Here is a 9,738-nt window from a genome sequence, read left to right as displayed (position 1 = left end):
GGGGGAGGCCCAGATGGAGTTCTAGGCTATTGGGCCTTGGCCCTAAGCTGGGAGTCGTTGCATATGCTTGGGGAGTGAACTTTCTGTGCCTTGCAAATAAACAAATTTCAAACCACTAATGCTATGTATATTTTAAAAAGACCAAATGTGTGTGTCCACCACCAAAGATTTCTAGCCTAATCGGTGTGGGGCAGGGGAAGCAGGAGACTTTTCTAGAAGTCTCTGCATAAGTCTAACCTGGGTTACCTGGGACAAAGAAGAAAACAAGCCTTCTAGGAAAGGCTGAAGCCGGATGTGAGGGCGATCTGGCTGCGACATCTGTCACCCCATTGATCGCCAGGGTTGATTCGGCTGATCTGGCTGGCTAGGCGGGTGTCCCCTTCCTCCCTCACCGCTCCATGTGCGTCCCTCCCGAAGCTGCGTGCTCGGTCGAAGAGGACGACCATCCCCGCTAGAGGAGGACCGGTCTTCGGTCAAGGGTATACGAGTTCAGCTGCGCTCCCCTGCTAGAACCTCCAAACAAGCTCTCAAGGAAAGGCTGAAGCCCTGGTAGTGCCGGGCATGGCGAGACTCAGGAATAACAACAAAGAACAGCAGCAATAAGTAGAAGACCCGTGAGGCTGGGTGCTCTCTGTGCATGGTTTCATCTTGCCATTGAGAGCTGTGATCACCTCTTTCTCAGTGAAGACATTGGCTCAGAGAGCTTTGGTGAAGGACTCAAGGTCACACAGCTGGTGCTGTAGCCCAGAAGCCCCCATCAAAGCTCTTCGCTTGGGTAGCAGAGTGACAGGATAAGCAGAGGGGAAAGAAGGGAGGAGGAAAGAGATTGAAGAAAAGGAGGTGGGTAAAGAGAGGGAGGAGTGGCTCTGTTCAGTTTCCTTAAAGACCACCAGGGGGTAGCAGTGCCTCCCACTGCCCTGGACTGGGCCCTCTGGGCCCCCTGGGCTGTTTTCTGCAGGCTGGGCTACAATGGCTGGGTCTGTGCCCTGCAGGTCTGCCTTTCAGCTAAGGCCACTTAGCTGTAGGACACTTAGAAAGCCCTGTCCAGCCTCTCTGTGTTGGTACCCCCCAGGGCTACAGTGGTCATGAGCCCATCTGTGGGTCCTGCCCCCATGAAGGTGGCTTGGAGAGGGAATGCAGATGCCAGGCATTTGGGGGGCTCTCAGTAAAAGGGGCTTAGCAGCTGCCCCTGCGGCCATTGGTCGGCACTGATGGAAGCCCCGGGGAGACGCCCCTGCAGGCGTGTAGGTGGGAGGGTGGTGACTGAGGCCAGGGTGGGAGCAGTGAAGGTGATGTGTGGGGATGGAAACCCAATTCCCTCTGCAAGTGGAATGGACAGGATCATCTTACAGAGTGAATGTGGGGTGGAGGCAGGCAGAGGGGAGGCCTGGGACCCACATACATGGAGGAGGGGACCATGGTGGAGGAAGGAGCAATGTGGGCGGCCGTGAGCATCAGGGGTGTGGACCAGGAACAGCCTCAGGTGCAGCCCAGCAATGGGCAGCTGGGTGTCTGGGCTCTGGGAACAGGCCGGGGTTGCGAATGGACACGCAGGAATAGGCACCTGTGGTGGGGAGTTAAAATACCAGCAGAAGCAGGGAGTCCAAGGACTGAGCCCAGAACAGAGAATATTCTGACCTGACACCACATGACCTCTGCACCGACCCCTGCTCTGACCTGGGGTACTCAGCATTCAGCAACACACCGGATCCAAACCCAGGTCTGGTCACAGCTGGCACAGTAAGTGTGACCATGCCCAGTGGTGGGTGTGGCCACCATCCCCCTTCTTGTGCAGGCTCTCTGCCCCCTGTGGACATCCGTGGCCATTGCCGGTTTCTCCCATCTTGGGATACACCTTAATCCCATCTAGGATGCAGGGTGGGAGAAGTCGTGATCCTGGTTCTAAAGGAGCTCAGCATCGGGGCCATTAGGATCTCCAGCCAGTGCCCTGGCTGTCCCTAGTGCCCAGGATGTTAGAGCCTGCAGGTCAGGATCCTGGGGTCATCCCTGTCCCAGGGCCACTGTGACTTAGAGTGAGGGCAGACTGACCCTGAGCTTGGGCTGGGGGTGTGGGAAAGGACAGAGCTAGGTATGGTGGAAGAATCCGGGAGAAGGGTGCTGGGCGCTCAAGAAGAGAGAGAGAGAGAGCACGCTTCTATCTGCTGGTTCACTCCCCTGAGGATGCTGGGCCAGGCAGAAGCCAGGAACTCCTTCCAGGTTTCTTACATGGGTGTAGGGGCCCAAGCACTTGGGCCATCTTCTGCTGACTCCCCAGGGCATTAGCTTTTTTGAGCTTCGTCCACTGTTGCTGGGGTCACCAACTGACTCCTTCTCATGACTGAACAGTATTCCCTCCTGATCAGTGTCCCGGTTTGCTGTTCCACTTCCCAGCTGCAGGCCACATGGGTCGCTTCCAGTTTGGGGGCAGGTACACATCAGGTAGCTATGAGTTATCAACAGTGCATGCTGTGTGTGTGTGTGTGTGTGTGTGTGTGTGAGTGTGTGTGTATGTGAACATCTGTTTTCTTTTCTCCAGGGTAGACTCAGAATTGCGTCACTGTGTGGTCTGGGAAGTGTGACTAATCTTATCAGTAATGACCCGGCTGGTTTCCAGATTGGCCGTGCCACGTGGCACCCCACCAGCCCTGACCTGGAGTTCCTTCAGCCCGTGACGTTTGGCGTGGTCGGGTTTTTCTTATCTTCAGAAATTCCAGTGGGTGTGTAGCACTCAAAGCCTTCAAAGTGCGCGAGCATCAGGAAGGAGGGGCTTCCCAGACGTAAAGGACTCGGGGCACCTTCCGTAGAAAACAGGGACCATCAAAACACCTATTGCATGCCAGCTCGTATCCTGGCATTTTCTCAGGAACGCTGGCATCCCAGAGTGGGCATCCCCTTGTGCTGCTGGCAGCTCAGGCTCTTCCGCTCTCCATGGCCCCTGGAAGGTGTTTGATCAGGCTGCTAATGTCTATGCTGCCGTCTTGGGTGCTGCACCCCAAGTGCCGTTGCCTGCTGGTACTATCCCTCCAGGAAGGCTTGGACGGCTCTCAAGGGACGAAACTGCCCCCAACACCCCCTACCACAGACAGTGTTTATATAGGGAGGGCCCGTGCCCTCCCCAGGTTGGCTGTCTCGGTTGTGCCTCAGGGACCCTGGCTCGATGGACGGCTGATAGGAGATCCCCCTGCTCTGGTGTTCTGGGCTGGGCAGCCTTAGGTGGTCATGACCCTGCTCTCCTCGGCAACCCCTGTTGCTGTAGCACCCCCCCAAACAATAACTGAGGTATCTCAGCTTCTCCCTCTAAACATTCCAGATGTGGGGGTTGTGCTAGGGTACAGCAGGTCAAGCCTCCTCCATCCTATAGGGGTGTTGGTTCGAGTCCTGGCTACTGCACTTCCCATCCAGCTTCCTGCTTCTGGTCTTGGAAAGCAGCAAAGCTGGCCCAAGTGTTTGGGCCTGTGAACCCACATGGGACATCCATAAGAAGCTCCTGGCTCCTGGCTTCAGATGGGCTCAGCTTTGGCCGTTGTGGCCACTTGGGGAGTAAATCATTGGATGGATGATCTTCCTCTCTGTTTTTCCTGTCTGTATCTCTGACTTCCCTACAAAAAGATTTAAATAATAAATTTTAAAAATCAGCCTCAAAATTTGCTGGGGAAGCTTGGACACATCCCTGAACCTCTGAGTTGGTTTCCTTGTAGTCAATCAGCAGGGCAACACTTCCTGGAGGGGTTGGTGTGAAAACCACAGGCCAGGAGGCGGGAAGCCTCCGGGCCAGCAGTGGTGACTGGGAGCTGTAGCTGTTGTCAGGCTGCTCCAGGGGGTCGTGAGCCACCTGCTGACCTGGGGAGACCTCCCTGGGCAGCGTCAGGTCTCACCAGCCCCGGCTCTGTGGACTCTGCTCCCGCGCGCCCCCTGGCGCTCACGCTGCTCCCTCGCCTCCCTCCCCGCAGGTCCCTGACACCTCAGAGCTCACTCCTTCACCCCGCTCATCTCGCTCAGCCCACTCACACCTCGGCGCCTGTGCACCTGCTGGCCTCCAGGCTGAAAGTTCCTCCACTACTGTCTTCACCTCCATCCCGCATCTGCCTACCAGTCACACTGCCATCCTACTCCTTGACCCACTCTAAGCCTGTCTCTGCCACTACAGTGCCTGCAGGGCAAGGATGTCAATGTGGCTCCCCGCCATTCCTGCGCTGTGACCCGCATAGAGTCCTCAGAAACCAGCTGAGAACTCCAAAAAGAAAGTGTGAGGATCAGCCGTGGCAAAGCCATCCCAGCGCCTCTCACGGCCTCGTCCTAGTCTTAAACTTGAACCATGAACGTCCAGAACACCTTACCCCTTTTACTTCTGTCACAGGCCACAGAGACAGCGACTTGTGCAGATTGTGGGCCCAGGCGTGGGAGCTCCTGGTCCAACACTCCTGGCCTCTGCCTGGGCATCCCACTCTTCTTTTAAGATTTATTTATGTTTATTAGAAATGCAGATTTACAGAAAGAAGGAAAGACAGAAAGATCTTCCTTCTGCTGACTCACTCCCCAAGGGGCTATAACAGCTCAGCTCGACTGATCAGAAGCCAGAAGCCAGGAGCTTCTTTCAGGTCTCCCACACAGGTGCAGAGTCCCAAGTCTCAGGGCCATCCTCTGTTGCTTTCCCAGGCCACAAGGCTGAATGGGAAGTGCGGCAGCTGGGACACAAACTGGTGCTCGTATGACATTCCAGCACTGCAAGCTGGAGAGTTACCCTGTTAAATCACCATGCTGGCCCCTCTCCTACTCCTTCTTCCCCCTGTTATCAGAGAGGCAGAGACGCAGAGAGGCACATGGAGTTCTTCCACCTGCCGGTTCACTCTCCAAATGCCCACATCAGCCAGGGCAGGCAGAGCTGAGGCCAGGAGTGCAGAACGCCATCCTGGTCTCCCATGTGGCCGATAGGAACCCAAGAAGGAGTCGAAGCTTCCCCTGCTGCCAGCTACCCCGTGCCACCCACACCACGGTTGTGCATTAGCAAGGAACTGCCTGGGACGCCCTGGAGCTGGGACTGCAGTGCGTGCTCTGACTGACAGCGGCTCTGGACCACTGTGAGTGGTGAGCTCACTGCTGAGCAAACACCTGTCCCCTGCACCCCCACAGTCCCCACACCTGCCACCCTCGCCCTGGCAGAGCCTGGCCAGGAGTGGAGCCCAGGCCAGCTGCAGCCAGGTGGGGCCTGCTGGCCCCCTCCTTCTCTGTTTCAGCCACTCCCGTGTCTCCTCTTGACCATTCTCGAGTCTCGCTTTCATTTCTCCGGGAATCAAAACAGAAACTTATTTTCCATGAGCACGTGCGAGGTGCTTCCTGTGTGCAAGAACTGTGGACAAACAGCTCAGAATACGCTGAATTGGTGCATTGCTGCAATCTTAGGGGAAGCTGCTCCAAGGACCATCCCTGGGGAGGCACACAGTGGATCCAACTTTCCTACATACGGCAAACTGTGAAGACGCTTACGGAAGGGACCTGCCCATCCCCCCATCCCGAGGCTGGAGCGCAACTTCAACCACTCTGCTTTGGCCCCCTGGGGTGTTGCAGTAGCCCCTGTCACCCGCCAGCTTCTACTCCCCTCCTGTAACTCTCTTAGTCATGATGTCAGAACATTCCACCTCAGCCCAAGACCCATCTGTGTCTGAGTTCCTTGCAGTTAAAAAGCAACTCGCAAAAACATCTTTTTTTTTGAGGGGGGCGGTCTTCAGTGTCTTGTGAAGATCCCAGAGTGTATGGGAGGGGGTGATTTTTTGACTTATTTGAAAGGTAAAGTGACAGAGATTGGTGAGAAACGAAGAAAGAGTTCTTCCATCTGTTGGTGCACTCTCCCAAAGCCAGGGCTAGGCCGGGCCAATGCCAGGAGTCAGGAACTGCATCTAAGTGTCCCACGTGAGTGGCAGGGGCCCAAACACCTGGGCCATGTTCTGCCACCTTCCTGTGTGAAGGATAACAGAGCTGGATCAGAAGCAGGGCAGCTGGCACTAGAACCGGCACTCCCCTATGGCACGCTGGCATTGCACACAGCAGCTTAACCTCCTGTGCCACGACACTAGCCCTGCTACATAGACAGTTCATAAAGTATCTATGCTTCTCCCTTGTTGATTGGCTCTATTACTCAGGGTTCCTAGGCCCACCCAAAAGAACCTTGGGGAGAAGGGACACTTTCCTCCACTGTTCATGCATTGGCTCCCATCACTCTCTCAGCCCTGGGTAGGGCGGAGCGCTGACCAGCAGACACAAGCTCAGCAGCGGAGCTCTAACCACATACCTGGGGACCAGGGTGGCCGTAGCTGACCTCGAGGCCTGGGGACCCGTCCGGGAAGAGGACCCAGGTTTGAGTCTTGGCTCCATGCCCTCCCGTGACTTTGCCCTCTTCCTTCCTCATTCATAAAATGGGCTGACCATCACGGGCCCTGTCCATTCATGGGTTGCTGTGAGGTCAGAATCATGCAATGGGGGTAGAAGGGCTTTGCGGACGGTAACGTGGTAAGCAGCTAGGCCTCACAGCTGCTCCTGGTCTCCGATATCTATGCTGGTCTCTAATCTCTCAGAAGGAGCCCTCACAGTCTCTCTGGCCGAGGATGGGCAGCGCCCAGTGGGCTCGGGTCAATGCCACTTTTGCTCAGTTCCCAGGGGATTCTCATTCCTCAGCACCGGCAGGAGGCCTGGCCACGCTTTCTCTTTTTCCCCATTCTCTGCCACCTGCTGCGTCAGCCTTAGCGAGGACAGGCTTTGTCTGGGCAGGCTCAGGCCCCATGCCTCTCTTTAAGGGGCCAGGGCTAAGTGTACTGCAGACACTGCAGCATGAACCAAGCACAAAGTGCCAGTCACAGGACAGGCCCTTGGCACAGCAGGGAAGACGCCCACATCGCTTATTCCAGTGCCTCGGCTCCATCCTTGGCCTGCTCAGTTCCCAAGCAGCTTCCCGCTGCCATGTGCCCAGGGAGGCCACAGGGATGGCTCCTTGAGCTAGTGGCTGCAAGGCCCAGCCAGGCTGCAGCAGGTACCCAGGCAGGGCTCCAGCAGATGCGAGTGCTCTCTCTCTCGCCTTCCAAACAAATAAACATAATTTTTTTCTGGTGATATCAGAAACATCTACTTTTATGGAGTAAAGGGATAATACAACCTGGATTTAATATTTTTTAGGAGGTTATTTTTAACCTCTTTCTGTTTTTCATTAAAAGATGTTACTTTTCAGAAGGAGGTAACACCCAGAAGAGCAGATCTCCCTCGTTTTGTTTGGTTGGTTGTTTTTAGTCTCATTAATCCACTTGAAAGGCAGAGTTACAGAGACAGGGAGACAGAAAGAGAAGTATCTTTCATCTTCCATTTCTGTTTCCCAATAGCCCCACACTGGGGCTGAGACGGGCCAAAGCGAGCTACATCCGGGTCTCCTAGTTGGGCTCGAGCACTCGGACCCATGTTTTGCTGCTTTTCCCAGGTGCATTAGCAGGGAGCTGGATCAGAAATGGAGCAGACAGGAATTGAACCAGGACCCACATGGGATGCTGCTATTACAGGTGGTGGCTTAACGTACTACACCACAATCCCAGCCCCGAGAGCACAGATCTTTCAGTAAGGACTGAATGACTTTTCAAGAACCTCCTCCATGGAACCACCTGCCATCTCCCTTAGGGCCCTGGCAGTTGACAGCAGCCGCCCACCAGCCGCCCACCAGCCGCCCACCAGCCGCCCACCAGCCCCACGGTACTGATGGGCTTGAAGCAGGCAATGTACTCACTTGGTACAGGAGTCAAAAGGTACAAAGGGGGCCCAGAAAGGTAGCCTAGTGGCTAAAGTTCTCACCTTCCACATGTACCAGGATCCCATATGGATGCCTGTTCATGTCCCATCTGCTCTACTTCCAATCCAACTTCCTGCTTGTGCCCTGGGAAAACAGGATGGCCCAAAGCCTTGGGACCCTGCACCTGCATGGGAGACCCAGAAGAGGCTCCTGACTCCTGCTTCGGATCAGCTCAGCTCCAGCTGTTGCAGTCACGTAGGAAGTGAACCAGTGGATGGAAGATCTTTCTTTCTGGCTCTCCTCTCTGTATATCTGCCTTTCCAACAAAAAAACAAAACAAAACAAACCAACAAACAAAAAAACCCTAATTTCTCTCCTTTGGACATGAAAATATCTTACAATTCGATTGTTGTGCACTTTGTTTTCTTTATTTAAAACATTAGAATAATTTAATAATTGGAAAACATTTTACTAAAGGATCTCCTCTTAGAAAAAATTTGGTTTATAAGTAAGCCCAAGTGGGCATTATCAGACAGTGCCCTGCCCTGCCTTACAGCCCTCCGAGGTCCTCAGGCAGCTAGTCCTGCAACTATGGCTAAACTACACATGCACAGGGGCTGACGTTGTGGCATAGTGATAACGCTGTTGCCCATGATGTCAGCATCCTCATGTGAACACTGGTTCGTATCCCGGCTGCTCCACTTTCCAACCAGCTCCCTGCTTGTGCCCTGGGAAAGCATTAGAGGATGGCCCATACAGAGCCTTGGGACCCTGCACCCACATGGGAGACCCCAAGAAGTTCCTGGCTCCTGGCTTCTGTTTGGCCCATCCCTTGGCTATTGTGAATGAGCTTGTGGAAGATCTCTTGTCTCTCCTTTGCTCTCTGTAAGTCTGATTGTCTTATAAGTAAACGTATCTAAAACAAACAAACCACATGTAGGATCCAACCTGGACAGTGAGTTTCGGGCTGACTTCCACCAGCCCTCTCAGGAAACTGCTGTGTTAGGTTTGCTTGTCCCTGTCCCTACATGTCTCCTATCACTAACAACAGCACAGGTTGCTAGTAGCAGTCACACCTGAGTTTTAAAGGGACAAAAATAAAAGCCGCTGCCATTTCAAGAATAAATTGAGAATTTTCCTTAAGCCCTTGGTTCCTGGCACTCATTGGTCGGGATGAATAAAAGTAAAACCACTGCTTTGCACTGGTAACCACGCCCAGTGGTCCTCCTGGGAAACTGGTCGGGAGAGGACACTGGTCGGACAAGGGTCCTCTGGGGAGGAAGGGCGTGGCTGGACATGAGGTCAGAGTTCACGGAGGCTGTGTGCACAGGGTGTGCACATGGCCTCGGCGTGACCTGGTACGAGCTTTGCTCAGGCTCCGCGTGTCAATCAATGCCAGCCTAGCCCCTGTCTAGCCCATGTTCTGGTGCTGCAATAAAACATTCAAGCTGAGAACTGCTAAAGGTGGGTTGCTGTGGTGCAGCACCTTAAGCTGCCCTCTGGGCTACCTGAACCCCACATGGGAGTGTCCCTCAAGCCCAGCTGTTGTGGCATTTGGGGAGTGAACCAGCAAATGGAAGATGTATCTTTTTCTCTCTCTGTCACAGCATCTCAAGTGGCTGAATGCAAATGGCCATTTTTCAGAAATTGCTTTCCACATGTTGGAGTAACAGCAAAATATCAGAATTAACTTACAGCAGACTGTGGGCACAGCTATGCCTCACACCAAGACCTGGGCATCGTCTGTCATGGAGGGATCCACGGGGAAGGCCCCGGTGGCTGCCACAGCCACAAGACACACTGGGCACGAAGTTGTCCTGCTCCCAAGGCCAGGTGGGGAAAGGGCACCGCAGCATCTGCCGTGGCTTCTCCGATGGCTCCATGGCCACGTCCTGAGGACAGCCGTGAGACTCTGGAGACGTCTGTGTAGAGAAGAACTGAGGTCCCAGCTCAGCCAGCATCCACCTTCCAGCCAC

This window comes from Ochotona princeps, chromosome 1 (assembly GCF_030435755.1).
Source record: "Ochotona princeps isolate mOchPri1 chromosome 1, mOchPri1.hap1, whole genome shotgun sequence".
In the NCBI taxonomy this organism is placed as follows: Eukaryota; Metazoa; Chordata; class Mammalia; order Lagomorpha; family Ochotonidae; genus Ochotona; species Ochotona princeps.
Note: the sequence above shows the minus strand (reverse complement) of the source record.